The 15334-nt window shown below is 41.4% G+C and overlaps 1 protein-coding gene across 4 annotated transcripts in view; it reads left to right on the top strand.

Moving 5' to 3' along the window:
* The window catches only part of IGF2BP3 (insulin like growth factor 2 mRNA binding protein 3), a 153477-nt gene that overhangs the window by 128171 nt on the left and 9972 nt on the right, over positions 1–15334 (top strand). The gene's annotated exons all lie outside the window — the stretch shown is intronic.

Below are 15334 nucleotides of genomic sequence, written 5' to 3'. Positions count from 1 at the left end.
GAGGATTGCTTGAGATCAGGCTGGGCAACATAGGGAGAATTCTGTCTCTACAAAAAAAAAAAAACTTTTTTAGATTAGCCGGGGGTGGTGGCCTTTGCCTATCCCAGCTACTTGGAAGGCTAAAGTAGGAAGATCACCTGAGCCCAGGGAGGTCAAGGCTGCAGTGATCCGTGATTGAGCCACTGCACTCCAGCCTGGGTGACAGAGTGAGACCTTGTCCAAAAAAAAAAAAAAAAAATTATGAGTTGGAAGGAATTTTTTAAATCAGATGAGTGTTTCAGGGAGTCTCTTAGTCTTCCTCCTTAAGATTTCTCACAGTGGGTGCAACTCTTTTGTTGGTAAACAATTTCTAAGTAAGTAACTCACTGTGCACATTTATTATTTCTGAGAAGCCTTGGTTATCTACTTATGGTGAAAAACTTTCTTTGCCTTTTTTTTTTTTTTTAATGTTAAAGACTTCAATATTTTGTTCAGGTCATGGAGTTGAGTAAACTTAGTTTCAGTTCCAGACCAAAATCCATTTAAAAACAACAACAAAAAACCCAGGAGTATCTATTTTACAAGCCAAAGGGAAACCCTGGCATCCTTCCAGGTTCCCGGAGGCTGATCATGTTGGCTGACATGCATGTCTCCATGCCTTTGTGATGTCTTAGATTTTGTCCCCCACAAAGTAAATACACTTAACCTTACTGTTTGCTCATACTTGTATGTCTTCACGATAGATTATCAGGAATTACTCATTGGCAGACTTCACCAGTTATGCAAACTTTCAGTTGAGCAGCTTTGTTCTTCTGTTATTTCAAGCCGTAGTTGAGAGTCTGCCAAGAAGTCCAAAGGAAGTTTTGCCGATAGGCATCTGGCACAAATCCATTGGGAAGCAGCTTATGTCCTGTGAACATCCTTCAAAGAATGTATCCAAGAAAAGGTTCAGACAATGCAACTAGACCTTAACTTAAATGGAAGGAATGTGTAACAAGACTGGGTAACGCTAATGGGCCTTTTCCAACCTAGGTCTCATAGACTTAAATTCAGGTGAAAAAGGCTTATAACTTTTGCTCTGCCTGCTGAGTTTTGCAAGTAAAAATTTAAATTATCTGCCTATTTGGGGTGTCCAAATCCTGACACAGGCTTGTTCTAGCATAGGCTTATTTTAGTCTCGATTTCTTTTCTTTTTTATTTTTTGAGACAGAGTCTCGCTCTGTTGCCCAGGCTGGAGTGCAGTGTCATGATCTTGGCTCACTGTAACCTCCACCTCCCAGATTCAAGCGATTCTCCTGCCTCAGCCTCCTGAGTAGCTGGAATTACAGGCACGTGCCCAGCTAATTTTTGTACTTTTAGTAGAGATGGGGTTTCATCATATCAGCCCAGCTGGTCTCGAACTCCTGACCTCAAGGGATCCGCCCGCCTCAGCCTTCCAAAGTGCTGGGAGTACAGGCGTGAACCACAGCGCCCGGCTCATGGCTTATTCTGAATCCCATATAAGAATGAAGTGTACCAGAGAGCCAATTTAATGATTGGCAAAAGTTGACAGCATATTTATGTGAGCTGCCTTACATTCCCAGAGGAAAATTTTCTTGAAAAGTAATCTTTGGTTAAGAAGATGCTTCACGGATAGGAAATTGGAGCAAAGGGAATTGGACGACGTTCAGAAATGTCTTCACCAAGCCTCAGACATCTGATGAGTCAACTTTTCTTCAAGACATGATTGCCAACAGCACACATCATTGTCTATCATTCTAGGGCAGCATCTCTTGGTGTGGAAAAACACTTAGTTTGCTTCTAACTCTGCTGCTTCTATTTGACAAGTTCTGTTGCTTCTGTTTTCATTCCAGGATAGGACATTTTAAAGTCTACACATTGATTCTTCATGTATGTGCCCTTTTTTTCTGTTACATTTTGGTCCTTTTGACCCTTATCTACTGGCCACTATTCCTTTTCCAAAGCTTCACACAACATTTCTCTTAAGTTTATGCTTAAGCTTCATTTTGGGTTTGTTATTTCTCATCAGCAAAACAAGAACATGGACAGCCCTTCATCACTATGTCAGAAAGATAACTTTGTTTTTGTTTCTCACAACAGCAGCCTTGGACGTGTTCCAGGCTAAGACACATGCATGTTCGGGCCAGGCTTTCACTCTGAGGAGGATGCTGCTACATTAGGGTTCTCTGGGGATATTTAGGAATCGCTCTCTGAAACCAGTACCAGGAATAGTCATTTTTTAATAAGTAAATGAATAGTTTTTCTCTCATAGTCATGGGAAATCATGCAACTAACTTTTTAAAAAATTAGCTGCGAGGAAGCTTAAAGCCAGATTTGTATAACAGCATTTTTGGCTTCATCTTATCTTGAGTGTTCAGGTCCCTATGCTCTTATTTCTTCACCTCCTTTGTTTTATCTTTACAGATTATGTGTATTTTATAAGCAGCATAAAATTCTTTTTGGAACAAAGCCCAGGAAACAAATAATTACACAGTCATGACAAAATACTGTGGGGTAAATCTGGGAAAGTTACACATTAGGTTTAGTTTGACCATTGAAAAGGTCTTTATCACCACCAGCTTCCCCCAAGTATATTGTTCAGAAGAACATAATACGGACATTCTTAGTGAGATAAAATATTTAGATCCCACCCTTAATTTTTTAAAAAATGGTCAAGATTAACTTAATGGTCTTGATACAAGGACCAGAATGATGAAGTAATGCTAACATTGAGCACAGTTGATAGTCAGTGTTGGCATTAATTCACTTGGTCTATCCAGTTATAAAATAAAAAAGGCCATAAAGGGATAAATGACACATGGTAATTGTGTGACACACTGGGGGCTGTGAGTTATATAGTATCTTCCAAAGAGAGATGCTGTTCTTCTGACTTAAATAGTGAAGAATGTAATAATTTTATTTTGCGTTCTTTGTTGGTGAAGAGAAACAGAAGTGATCTGGCCAAGCTGTGCAGGACAGGCCCCTAACACAAATCTCCACATAATAGTTTAGTAGGAAGGCAAGTCCTCTTCTGATGTATGTGTTCTAAAAATGCTGAATAGCCACAAGGGAGATTTCATTTAGCTAACAGCTATATTAATACTTGCAGTGTGTTACATTATCCTAGAAAACATGGAGTATGCCAAAGAACTTTGCCAAGTTGTAAACAATATGGTACAAATTTAGTACATCTGTTTATGCAGGTGCTGAAGAAACAAATGATTAGAGATGGGTGGGTGATTAGAGATGATGAATTGAATTTTGGGTTAACTCTTACATAAATAAGAGGTACATGATGGGGGTTGAAGATATAAAGGAAGAGACAATAGAGTTTAAGTGATTTTCATTTGTAGGAAACTAGTTGATATGGTTTGGCTGTGTCCCCACCCAAATCTCATCTTGAATTGTAATTCCCACTTGTCAGTGGGAGGTGATTGGATCATGGGGGCGGATTTCCCCCTTGCTGTTCTTGTGATAGTGAGTTCTCATGAAATCTAAGGGTTTAAAGGTGTGACACTTGCCCCATCCCTTACTCTCTCTCTCTCCCTCCTGCCGCCAAGTAAGACGTACCTTGTTACCCATTTGTCTTCCGCCACGATTGTAAGTTTTTTGAGGCCTCCCCAGCCAACTGAGTCAATTAAACTCCTTTTTTTTTTCTTTCTTTTTTTTTTTCTGAGACAGTTTCGCTCTGTCACCCAGGCTGGAGTGCAGTGGCACAATCTCAGCTCACTGCAACCTCTGCCTCCCAGGTTCAAGCAGTTTTCCTGCCTCAGCCTCCCGAGTAGCTGGGACTACAGGCACACGCCACCACGCCCAGCTAATTTTTGTATTTTCAGTAGAGACGGGGTTTCACCATGTTGCCCAGGTTGGTCTCGAACTCCTGACCTCAGGTGATCCACCCACCTTGGCCTTCCAAAGTGTTAGGATTACAGGGGTGAGTCTAAACTCCTTTTCTTTATAAATTACCCATTCTTGGGTAGTTCTTTTTTTGTTTGTTTTTTGTTTTTGTTTTTGAGACAGAGTCTCACTCTGTCTCATCTGTACACACCCATCTTATGCACGTTTAAGATACTTTGCAACTTAAAAGTTTCAATTCCTTTATCTTCACCTGACAGTTATTTAGCTATATCTGAAGGTGCTTTATAAAGATTTTCAGAAAGTTCAGTTTTCCATTTTTCACTAATTCATGTAATGATGCAATCAAATTTTTAAACATAAACTTCTGTGCCTTGGTACAAATACTTCTAAGAATTTATGTAATAGAACTTCTAAGTCAAAGAGCACCAACTTTTAAAATTGACAGACAGTTCCAAATCATCATGGTCCCAAATCATCATGGTAGTACATGTATTTTATGGTCAATAAATTTATTAAAGGAAGAAATCATCTTAGTATAAATCATGCCTTTCACTTTTATGAAAAATAAAGCAGCCGGGCGCAATGGCTCATGCCTGTAATCCCAACACTTTGGGAGGCTGAGGTGAGCGGATCACTTGAGGTCAGGCATTCGAGACCAGCCTGGCCAACATGGTAAAACCCCATCTCTACTAAAAAATACAAAAATTAGCCGGGCATGGTGGTGTGCACCTGTAATTCCAGCTATTCGGGAGGCTGAGGCAGGAGAATAGCTTGAACTTGGAAGGCGGAGGTTGCAGTTGCAGTGAGCCGAGATTGTGCCACTGCACTCCAGCCTGGGCAAAAGAGCAAGACTCCGTCTCAGAAAAAACAAGAAAAAGCAATGTATGATTCTAGACCGTATGTCTAGTATATATTAGTCTGTTTTCACACCGCTATAAAGAACTACCTGAGTAATTCCAGCACTCTGGGAGGCCAAGGCGGGCGGATCACCTGAGGTCAGGAGTTCAAGACCAGCCCGGCCAACATTGCTTGCTTTCAGTTGTTGCTTTCAGTTCTTAATCTTCAGTCCACCCCTATTTTTCAAAATAAAAATAACTGACTGTCTCTGGATGCCCTTTTTAGCATTTTGATGATCAAAGGTTTAAGCTTTTGCCAACTACGCAAAAGAAATTTCTTTTGACTCACAGGAAGTCATACCAAGGCCAATCAAGGGACTTGTGAGAGGAGAGGGGAAGGCAGCCCCTCGAGTGACAGTTCTAGTGGGCACTTTTCTTTAAAGCTTTCATGTATATTTTTGACAGCTCTAGAGAAATATATATATAATATAAATATTATATAAATATATATTGTATAAATACTGTACATTATTTTATTTTATTTTATTTTTTTGAGACAGAGTCTTGTACTGTCACCCGGGCTGGAGTGCAATGGTGTGATCTCTGCTCACTGTAGCCTCCGCCTCCCAGGTTCAAGCAATTCTCCTGCCTCAGCCTCTTGAGTAGCTGGGATCACAGGTGCCTGCCACCATGCCTGGCTTATTTTTTATATTTTCAGTAGAGATGGGGTTTTACTATGTTGGCCAGGCTGGTCTCGAACTCCTGACCTTTTGATCTGCCCACCTCGGCCTTCCCAAAGTGCTGGGATTACAGGCGTGAGCCACCGTGCCTGGCAGCTCTGGCTGTATTTTAAAGCATATCTATACCCATCGAGAGCTTCATACTGGTTTATGAATCTGGCTTAGGAGATAGAGAAACCCAGGTTTGAATCGTGGCTCCACCAGGTGGTGTGTGACTTCAGGCAAATAACTTAACCTCTCTGGCTCAGTTTTTTCAATTCTAAAATGAGAATGTTGTTAGTTTCTAGAAATTGGATCTGTTGTGGGGTACAAATGAGGTCATGCACAGCACCTCACACAGAGGAGACCCAAAATGATCTTGCCACATGGCTGCTGCATACACTCACCCTTGTCAAAGTTATTTTTGCTTCAACCTGAATTTTTATCTCAGCATGCTTTTTACCCATCTCCACTACTCTTATGTGAAAACAAAGGCAGTATTCAAAGGTATCATAAATGTATTAACTGGAGTCCTACTGGAATGGAATAACTGGAATTCCATAGACTGAGCAGGGGCCTTTTTGTATGGGAATTTAATAATATTTACCAATTTTGACTCAGCAGTTCTACTTCTAAGAACGTGTTGCAATAGAGGTATTCAAACAGGGCACAAATTTTATGTACGAAGATTTTATTGAAACATTGAAGTTGGAAACTATGTACACACACTGTAGGTGAGGTAAATCAACTGTGGTATATCTATTTGAGGGAATACTCTTGTCAAAATGCAGTTAGGGACGTTTGAGTGAAAAAAGATATCCAAGTTAAGGTAAAAAAGCAAATTAGGATGTTATTTATTGTATCCATTCCTTGTTTTAATTTTATTTTATTTTATTTTTTTTTGAGACGGAGTCTCGCTCTGTCGCCCAGGCTGGAGTGCAATGGCGTGATCTCTGCTCACTGCAAGCTCTGCCTTCCGGGTTCATGCCATTCTCCTGCCTCAGCCTCCCGAGTAGCTGGGACTACAGGTGCCCGCCACCACACCCAGCTAATTTTTGTATTTCTTTTTTAGCAGAGACGGGGTTTCACCGTGTTAGCCAGGATGGTCTCGATCTCCGGACCTCGTGATCCTCCTGCCTCAGCCTGCCAAACTGCTGGGATTACAGGCATGAGCCACTGCGCCCGGCTCTTGTTTTAAATTTTTACTACATTTTTTTTACTCATAGAATATGTCTGCCTGACCTTTCTGGTTTTCCATGTCTGTCTTTTCACTGGGCTTCTGTCATTCTTCTTGAGCATTTGGCTTGAAAGAACGAAGTACTGAAGCTGTTTGGGTATAGCACTTACTTTAGGTTAGGTAGGTAGTTGATTGTAGAGGTCTAAATTACTTGGTCATGTATAAGTTTTTGTGATTAACCTTGGTAATTCCTAGACAAATTCTTGATATTTTCAGATTTGTTAGCACATTGTTGTACTTTAATTTTTCTCTTGTCTAGTTATCCTTTCCCATTTCAATTTTATTGGAAAATAGGCAAAAGTTATTCCTTATATTCAAAGAACCAGCCCTTTTGTTATTTCTGGAGTGTTTTTGTTAAAAATATTTTCTTCAGAGGAAACCAAAGGCTTAAAGTTGTTTAAAAAAAGTAGTTAAGGGCCAGGCGCAGTGGATCACCTGAGGTCAGGAGTTGGAGACCAGCCTGACCAGTATGGTGAAACCCAATTTTACTAAAAAGACAAAAGTTAGCTGGGCATGGTGGCACACGCCTATAATCCCAGCTACTCAGGAGGCTGAAGCAGAAGAATCGCTTGAACCCAGGAGGTGGAGGTTGCAGTGAGCCAAGATTGTGCCACTACACTCCAGCCTGGGAGACAGAGCAAGACTCTGTCTCAAAAAAAGAAAAAAAGGAAACAATTAACTGAATTTTTCCTTTAAAGATTTAAGATGATAGTAGTTTTTTCTTGAAAAATGTAAACAAATGAGGTAGCAGAAAGGATACAGCCCAACTACTTTTGAGTGGGATTGATTTTTCACCTGTGTCATAGGTGGGTGTCTAGAGAGACAAAGAGACTCTCAGATTTAAATAAACACGATTAAAATTCCTACCAAACAGGGTGAGTAAACTGTGACCTACGGAATGGCCTCCTGGTAAGTCTGCATTGGGGGACAAGCGAGTGGCACGGCCTGTGTGTCTGATGTGGGGTTCTGCCGTTGGTGATCAGTATCTCTCCATGGATTTATGGTGCTTAGTGCTCTGCTCTTTGCCTCTGCTCTGGGCTCACAGGAAAAAGGTGGAACCATTAGTGCCACTAGTGATCTCCATGTGGGAAGAGTGATGTCATTTGGTAGTCCGACATTAAATGGCACAAATTGGTTTCTACATCTAGTAAAGCTGTCAGAGCCCAGTGTTACTGTTTTCTTTGGCTGATTTTTGAAAACGGCTTAAAATTTTAAAGATTTCTACCTAGTTCCTGAGATTTTTGAAAGCAAAACTGTTGCTCTGCGGTTGTTTGAGACTTTTTAAGAATTTCAGGACGGGCGCGGTGGCTCACACCTGTAATCTCAGCACTTTGGGAGGCCGAGGCGGGCAGATCACCAGGTCAGGAGTTTGAAACCAGGCTGACCAACATGTTGAAACCCTGTCTCTACTAAAAATACAAAAATTAGCCGGGCATGCTGGTACACACCTGTAATCCTAGCTACTCAGGAGGCTGAGGCAGGAGAGTTGCTTGAACCTGGGAGGCAGAGGTTGCAGTGAGCCAAGATCGTGCCACTGCCCTCCAGCCTGGGTGACAGAGCAAGACTCTGTCTCAAAAAAAGAAAAGAATTTCAGAAAAGTGTTTAGGTTAAAAAAATTAGAAATTAGCATCTGTCTTATGGCTGTGTGTATACATACTACAGTACTGATGGGTTAACTTGAGTACTTGGGAGCTGAATTTATAGTATTATGCAATAGGAATCTAAGATTCAAGAGAATCCCATGAAAGTGTTTATCAAGTAGTTCATGTCTAAGTTGTGTAAGACAAAATATCTTCTTTTTTATTTATTTATTTATTATTATACTTTAAGTTTTAGGGTACATGTGCACAATGTGCAGGTTAGTTACATATGTATACATGTGCCATGCTGGTGCGCTGCACCCACTAACTCGTCATCTAGCATTAGGTATATCTCCCAGTGCTATCCCTCCTCCCTCCCCCCACCCCACCACAGTCCCCAGAGTGTGATGTTCCCCTTCCTGTGTCCATGTGTTCTCATTGTTCAATTCCCACCTATGAGTGAGAATATGCGGTGTTTGGTTTTTTGTTCTTGCGATAGTTTACTGAGAATGATGATTTCCAATTTCATCCATGTCTCTACAAAGGACATGAACTCATCATTTTTTATGGCTGCATAGTATTCCATGGTGTATATGTGCCACATTTTCTTAATCCAGTCTATCATTGTTGGACATTTGGGTTGGTTCCAAGTCTTTGCTATCGTGAATAATGCCGCAATAAACATACGTGTGCATGTGTCTTTATAGTAGCATGATTTATAGTCCTTTGGGTATATACCCAGTAATGGGATGGCTGGGTCAAACGGTATTTCTAGTTCTAGATCCCTGAGGAATCGCCACACTGACTTCCACAATGGTTGAACTAGTTTACAATCCCACCAGCAGTGTAAAAGTGTTCCTATTTCTCCACATCCTCTCCAGCACCTGTTGTTTCCTGACTTTTTAATGATTGCCATTCTAACTGGTGTGAGATGGTATCTCATTGTGGTTTTGATTTGTATTTCTCTGATGGCCAGTGATGGTGAGCATTTTTTCATGTGTTTTTTGGCTGCATAAATGTCTTCTTTTGAGAAGTGTCTGTTCATGTCCTTGGCCCACTTTTTGATGGGGTTGTTTGTTTTTTTCTTGTAAATTTGTTTGAGTTCATTGTAGATTCTGGATATTAGCCCTTTGTCAGATGAGTAGGTTGCGAAAATTTTCTCCCATTTTGTAGGTTGCCTGTTCACTCTGATGGTAGTTTCTTTTGCTGTGCAGAAGCTCTTTAGTTTAATTAGATCCCATTTGTCAATTTTGGCTTTTGTTGCCATTGCTTTTGGTGTTTTAGACATGAAGTCCTTGCCCATGCCTATGTCCTGAATGGTAATGCCTAGGTTTTCTTCTAGGGTTTTTATGGTTTTAGGTCTAACGTTTAAGTCTTTAGTCCATCTTGAATTGATTTTTGTATAAGGTGTAAGGAAGGGATCCAGTTTCAGCTTTCTACATATGGCTAGCCAGTTTTCCCAGCACCATTTATTAAATAGGGAATCCTTTCCCCATTGCTTGTTTTTCTCAGGTTTGTCAAAGATTAGATAGTTGTAGATACGCGGTGTTATTTCTGAGGGCTCTGTTCTGTTCTGTTCCATTGATCTATATCTCTGTTTTGGTACCAGTACCATGCTGTTTTGGTTACTGTAGCCTTGTAGTATAGTTTGAAGTCAGGTAGTGTGATGCCTCCAGCTTTGTTCTTTTGGCTTAGGATTGACTTGGCAATGCGGGCTCTTTTTTGGTTCTGTATGAACTTTGAGGTAGTTTTTTCTAGTTCTGTGAAGAAAGTCATTGGTAGCTTGATGGGGATGGCATTCAATCTGTAAATTACCTTGGGCACTATGGCCATTTTCACGATATTGATTCTTCCTACCCATGAGCATGGAATGTTCTTCCATTTGTTTGTATCCTCTTTTATTTCATTGAGCAGTGGTTTGTAGTTCTCCTTGAAGAGGTCCTTCACATCCCTTGTAAGTTGGATTCCTAGGTATTTTATTCTCTTTGAAGCAATTGTGAATGGGAGTTCACTCATGATTTGGCTCTCTGTTTGTCTGTTATTGGTGTATAAGAATGCTTGTGATTTTTGTAAGTTGATTTCGTATCCTGAGACTTTGCTGAAATTGCTTATCAGCTTAAGGAGATTTTGGGCTGAGACAGTGGGGCTTTCTAGATATACAATCATGTCATCTGCAAACAGGGACAATTTGACTTCCTCTTTTCCTAATTGAATACCCTTTATTTCCTTCTCCTGCCTAATTGCCCTGGCCAGAACTTCCAACACTATGTTGAGTAGGAGTGGTGAGAGAGGTCATCCCTGTCTTGTGCCAGTTTTCAAAGGGAATGCTTCCAGTTTTTGCCCATTCAGTATGATATTGGCTGTGGGTTTGTCATAGATAGCTCTTATTATTTTGAGATACATCCCATCAATACCTAATTTATTGAGAGTTTTTAGCATGAAGGGTTGTTGAATTTTGTCAAAGGCCTTTTCTGCATCTATTGAGATAATCATGTGGTTTTTGTCTTTGGTTCTGTTTATATGCTGGATTACATTTATTGATTTGTGTATATTGAACCAGCCTCACATCCCAGGGATGAAGCCCACTTGATCATGGTGGATAAGCTTTTTGATGTGCTGCTGGATTCGGTTTGCCAGTATTTTATTGAGGATTTTTGCATCAATGTTCATCAGGGATATTGGTCTAAAATTCTCTTTTTTGGTTGTGTCTCTGCCCGGCTTTGGTATCAGGATGATGCTGGCCTCATAAAATGAGTTAGGGAGGATTCCCTCTTTTTCTATTGATTGGAATAGTTTCAGAAGGAATGGTACCAGTTCCTCCTTGTACCTCTGGTAGAATTCGGCTGTGAATCCATCTGGTCCTGGACTCTTTTTGGTTGGTAAGCTATTGATTATTGCCACAATTTCAGCTTCTGTTATTGGTCTATTCAGAGATTCAACTTCTTCCTGGCTTAGTCTTGGGAGGGTGTATGTGTCGAGGAATTTATCCATTTCTTCTAGGTTTTCTAGTTTATTTGCGTAGAGGTGTTTGTAGTATTCTCTGATGGTAGTTTGTATTTCTGTGGGATCGGTGGTGATATCCCCTTTATCATTTTTTATTGTGTCTATTTGATTCTTCTCTCTTTTTTTCTTGATTAGTCTTGCTAGCAGTCTATCAATTTTGTTGATCCTTTCAAAAAACCAGCTCCTGGATTCGTTAATTTTTTCAAGGGTTTTTTGTGTCTCTATTTCCTTCAGTTCTCCTCTGATTTTAGTTATTTCTTGCCTTCTGCTAGCTTTTGAATGTGTTTGCTCTTGCTTTTCTAGGTCTTTTAATTGTGATGTTAGGGTGTCAATTTTGGATCTTTCCTGCTTTCTCTTGTGGGCATTTAGTGCTATAAATTTCCCTCTACACACTGCTTTTAATGTGTCCCAGAGATTCTGGTATGTTGTATCTTTGTTCTCGTTGGTTTCAAAGAACATCTTTATTTCTGCCTTAATTTCGTTATGCACCCAGTAGTCATTCAGGAGCAGGTTGTTCAGTTTCCATGTAGTTGAGCAGTTTTGAGTGAGTTTCTTAATCCTGAGTTCTAGTTTGATTGCACTGTGGTCAGAGAGATTGTTTGTTTTAATTTCTGTTCTTTTACGTTTGCTGAGGAGAGCTTTACTTCCAAGTATGTGGTCAATTTTGGAATAGGTGTGGTGTGGTGCTGAAAAAAATGTATATTCTGTTGATTTGGGGTGGAGAGTTCTGTAGATGTCTATTAGGTCTGCTTGGTGCAGAGCTGAGTTCAATTCCTGGGTATCCTTGTTGACTTTCTGTCTCGTTGATCTGTCTAATGTTGACAGTGGGGTGTTAAAGTCTCCCATTATTAATGTGTGGGAGTCTAAGTCTCTTTGTAGGTCACTCAGGACTTGCTTTATGAATCTGGGTGCTCCTGTATTGGGTGCATATATATTTAGGATAGTTAGCTCTTCTTGTTGAATTGATCCCTTTACCATTATGTAATGGCCTTCTTTGTCTCTTTTGATCTTTGTCGGTTTAAAGTCTGTTTTATCAGAGACTAGGATTGCAACCCCTGCCTTTTTTTGCTTTCCATTTGCTTGGTAGATCTTCATCCTTTTATTTTGAGCCTATGTGTGTGTCTGCACGTGATGGGTTTCCTGAATACAGCACACTGATGGGTCTTGACTCTTTATGCAATTTGCCAGTCTGTGTCTTCTAATTGGAGCATTTAGTCCATTTACATTTAAAGTTAATATTGTTATGTGTGAATTTGATCCCGTCATTATGATGTTAGCTGGTTATTTTGCTCTTTAGTTCATGCAGTTTCTTCCTAGTCTTGATGGTCTTTACATTTTGGCATGATTTTGCAGTGGCTAGTACTGGTTGTTCCTTTCCATGTTTAGCGCTTCCTTCAGGAGCTCTTTTAGGGCAGGCCTGGTGGTGACAAAATCTCTTGGCATTTGCTTGTCTGTAAAGGATTTTATTTCTCCTTCACTTATGAAGCTTAGTTTGGCTGGATATGAAATTCTGGGTTGAAAATTCTTTTCTTTAAGAATGTTGAATATTGGTCCCCACTCTCTTCTGGCCTGTAGAGTTTCTGCTGAGAGATCTGCTGTTAGTCTGATGGGCTTCCCTTTGTGGGTAACCCGACCTTTCTCTCTGGCTGCCCTTAACATTTTTTCCTTCATTTCAACTTTGGTGAATCTGACAATTATGTGTCTTGGAGTTGCTCTTCTTGAGGAGTATCTTTGTGGTGTTCTCTGTATTTCCTGAATCTGAATGTTGGCCTGCCTTGCTAGATTGGGGAAGTTCTCCTGCATAATATCCTGCAGAGTGTTTTCCAACTTGGTTCCATTCTCCCCGTCACTTTCAGGTACACCAATCAGACGTAGATTTGGTCTTTTCACATAGTCCCATATTCCTTGGAGGCTTTGCTCGTTTCTTTTTATTCTTTTTTCTCTAAATTTCCCTTCTTGCTTCATTTCGTTCACTTCATCTTCCATCGCTGATACCCTTTCTTCCAGTTGATCGCATCGGCTCCTGAGGCTTCTGCATTCTTCATGTAGTTCTCGAGCCTTGGTTTTCAGCTCCATCAGCTCCTTTAAGCACTTCTGTGTATTGGTTATTCTAGTTATACATTCTTCTAAACTTTTTTCAAAGTTTTCAACTTCTTTGCCTTTGGTTTGAATTTCCTCCCATAGCTCACAGTAATTTGATTGTCTGGAGCCTTCTTCTCTCAGCTCATCAAAGTCACTCTCCGTCCAGCTTTGCTCCGTTGCTGGTGAGGAACTGTGTTCCTTTGGAGAAGGAGAGGCGCTCTGCTTTTTAGAGTTTCCAGTTTTTCTGCTCTGTTTTTTCCCCGTCTTTGTGGTTTTATCTACTTTTGGTCTTTGATGATGGTGATGTACAGATGGGTTTTTGGTGTGGATGTCCTTTCTGTTTGTTAGTTTTCCTTCTAACAGACAGGACCCTCAGCTGCAGGTCTGTTGGAGTACCCGGCCCTGTGAGGTGTCAGTGTGCCCCTGCTGGGGGGTGCCTCCCAGTTAGGCTGCTCGGGGGTCAGGGGTCAGGGACCCACTTGAGGAGGCAGTCTGCCCATTCTCAGAGCTCTAGCTGTGTGCTGGGAGAACCACTGCTCTCTTCAAAGCTGTCACACAGGGACATTTAAGTCTGCAGAGGTTACTGCTGTCTTTTTGTCTGTCTGTGCCCTGCCCCCAGAGGTGGAGCCTACAGAGGCAGGCAGGCCTCCTTGAGCTGTGGTGGGCTCCACCCAGTTCGAGCATCCTGGCTGCTTTGTTTACCTAAGCAAGCCTGGGCAATGGCAGGTGCCCCTCCCCCAGCCTCGCTGCCACCTTGCAGTTTGATCTCAGACTGCTGTGCTAGCAATCAGCGAGACTCCGTGGGCGTAGGACCCTCCAAGCCAGGTGCGGGATATAATTTCCTGGTGCGCCGTTTTTTAAGCCCGTCGGAAAAGCGCAGTATTCGTGTGGGAGTGACCCGATTTTCCAGGTGCCATCTGTCACCCCTTTCTTTGACTAGGAAAGGGAACTCCCTGACCCCTTGCGCTTCCTGAGTGAGGCAATGCCTCGCCCTGCTTCGGCTCACGCACGGTGCGCGCACCCACTGACCTGTGCCCACCGTCTGGCACTCCCTAGTGAGATGAACCCAGTACCTCAGATGGAAATGCAGAAATCACCCGTCTTCTGCATCGCTCACGCTGGGAGCTGTAGACTGGAGCTGTTCCTATTTGGCCATCTTGGCTCCTCCCTCCCGACAAAATATCTTCTAATATTTCTAGAAACATTTGCTGATTGGGTATACATACTGGGTTTTTTCTTTCTTTTCTTTTTTGTTTTTTCTTTTTTTTTTTTGAGACAGAGTTTCACTCTCACCCAGGTTGGAGAGCAGTGGTGTGATCTCAGCTCACTGCATCCTGAACCACCTGGGCTCAAGTGATCCTCACATCTCAGCCTCCCCTGAGTATCTGGGACCACAGGCAAGCGCTACCATGCCTGGCTAATTTTTGTAATTTTTGAAGAGATGGGGTTTTGCCGTGTTGCCCAGGCTGGTCTCAAACTCCTGGGCTCAAGCAGTCCACCCACCTTGGCCTCCCAAAGTGCTGGGATTACAGGCATGAACTACTGTGCCTGGCTTTTTTTTTTTTTTTTTTTTTTTTTTAACAAAAGCATATTACTGGCTTCTTCAGTTGTGGCTCATTTCAATAACTATTTCTTGTAATATATGTCTTGGAACTAGCTTATCCTTGGAAGTGTTTTTCTCACTATATTGTTAGAAGGTAAACAAAGTGGAAAATGCATAAATTATGTGCACTGCTTCTGTACTTTAGAACTGTTAGTTGACTGGTAGCATTACTGAACCTTGAACCTTGAATTGGCCTTTTTAGGAGCCCAGTCACTGTGAACTCTTGAGTAAATGTGTCCTTTATCCCTGCAAGGACTATTTGAAAAGAGACCCAGGAAGGGCACAACTGGCTTGAAGTGGGAAGTAGTGAAGGAATGAGGTACATAGATAAAATCTATTTATGAATGACCTTTCAGGAGTTAGCCTACAAAATATTTTCTAATTTCTTCATGTATAAAATGCAAAGGGGGCTGGGCGCAGTGGCTCACGCCTGTAAT

Source organism: Pan paniscus, chromosome 6 (genome assembly GCF_029289425.2).
Source record: "Pan paniscus chromosome 6, NHGRI_mPanPan1-v2.0_pri, whole genome shotgun sequence".
Classification (NCBI taxonomy): Eukaryota; Metazoa; Chordata; class Mammalia; order Primates; family Hominidae; genus Pan; species Pan paniscus.
This window is presented reverse-complemented; position numbering and strand designations above follow the sequence as displayed.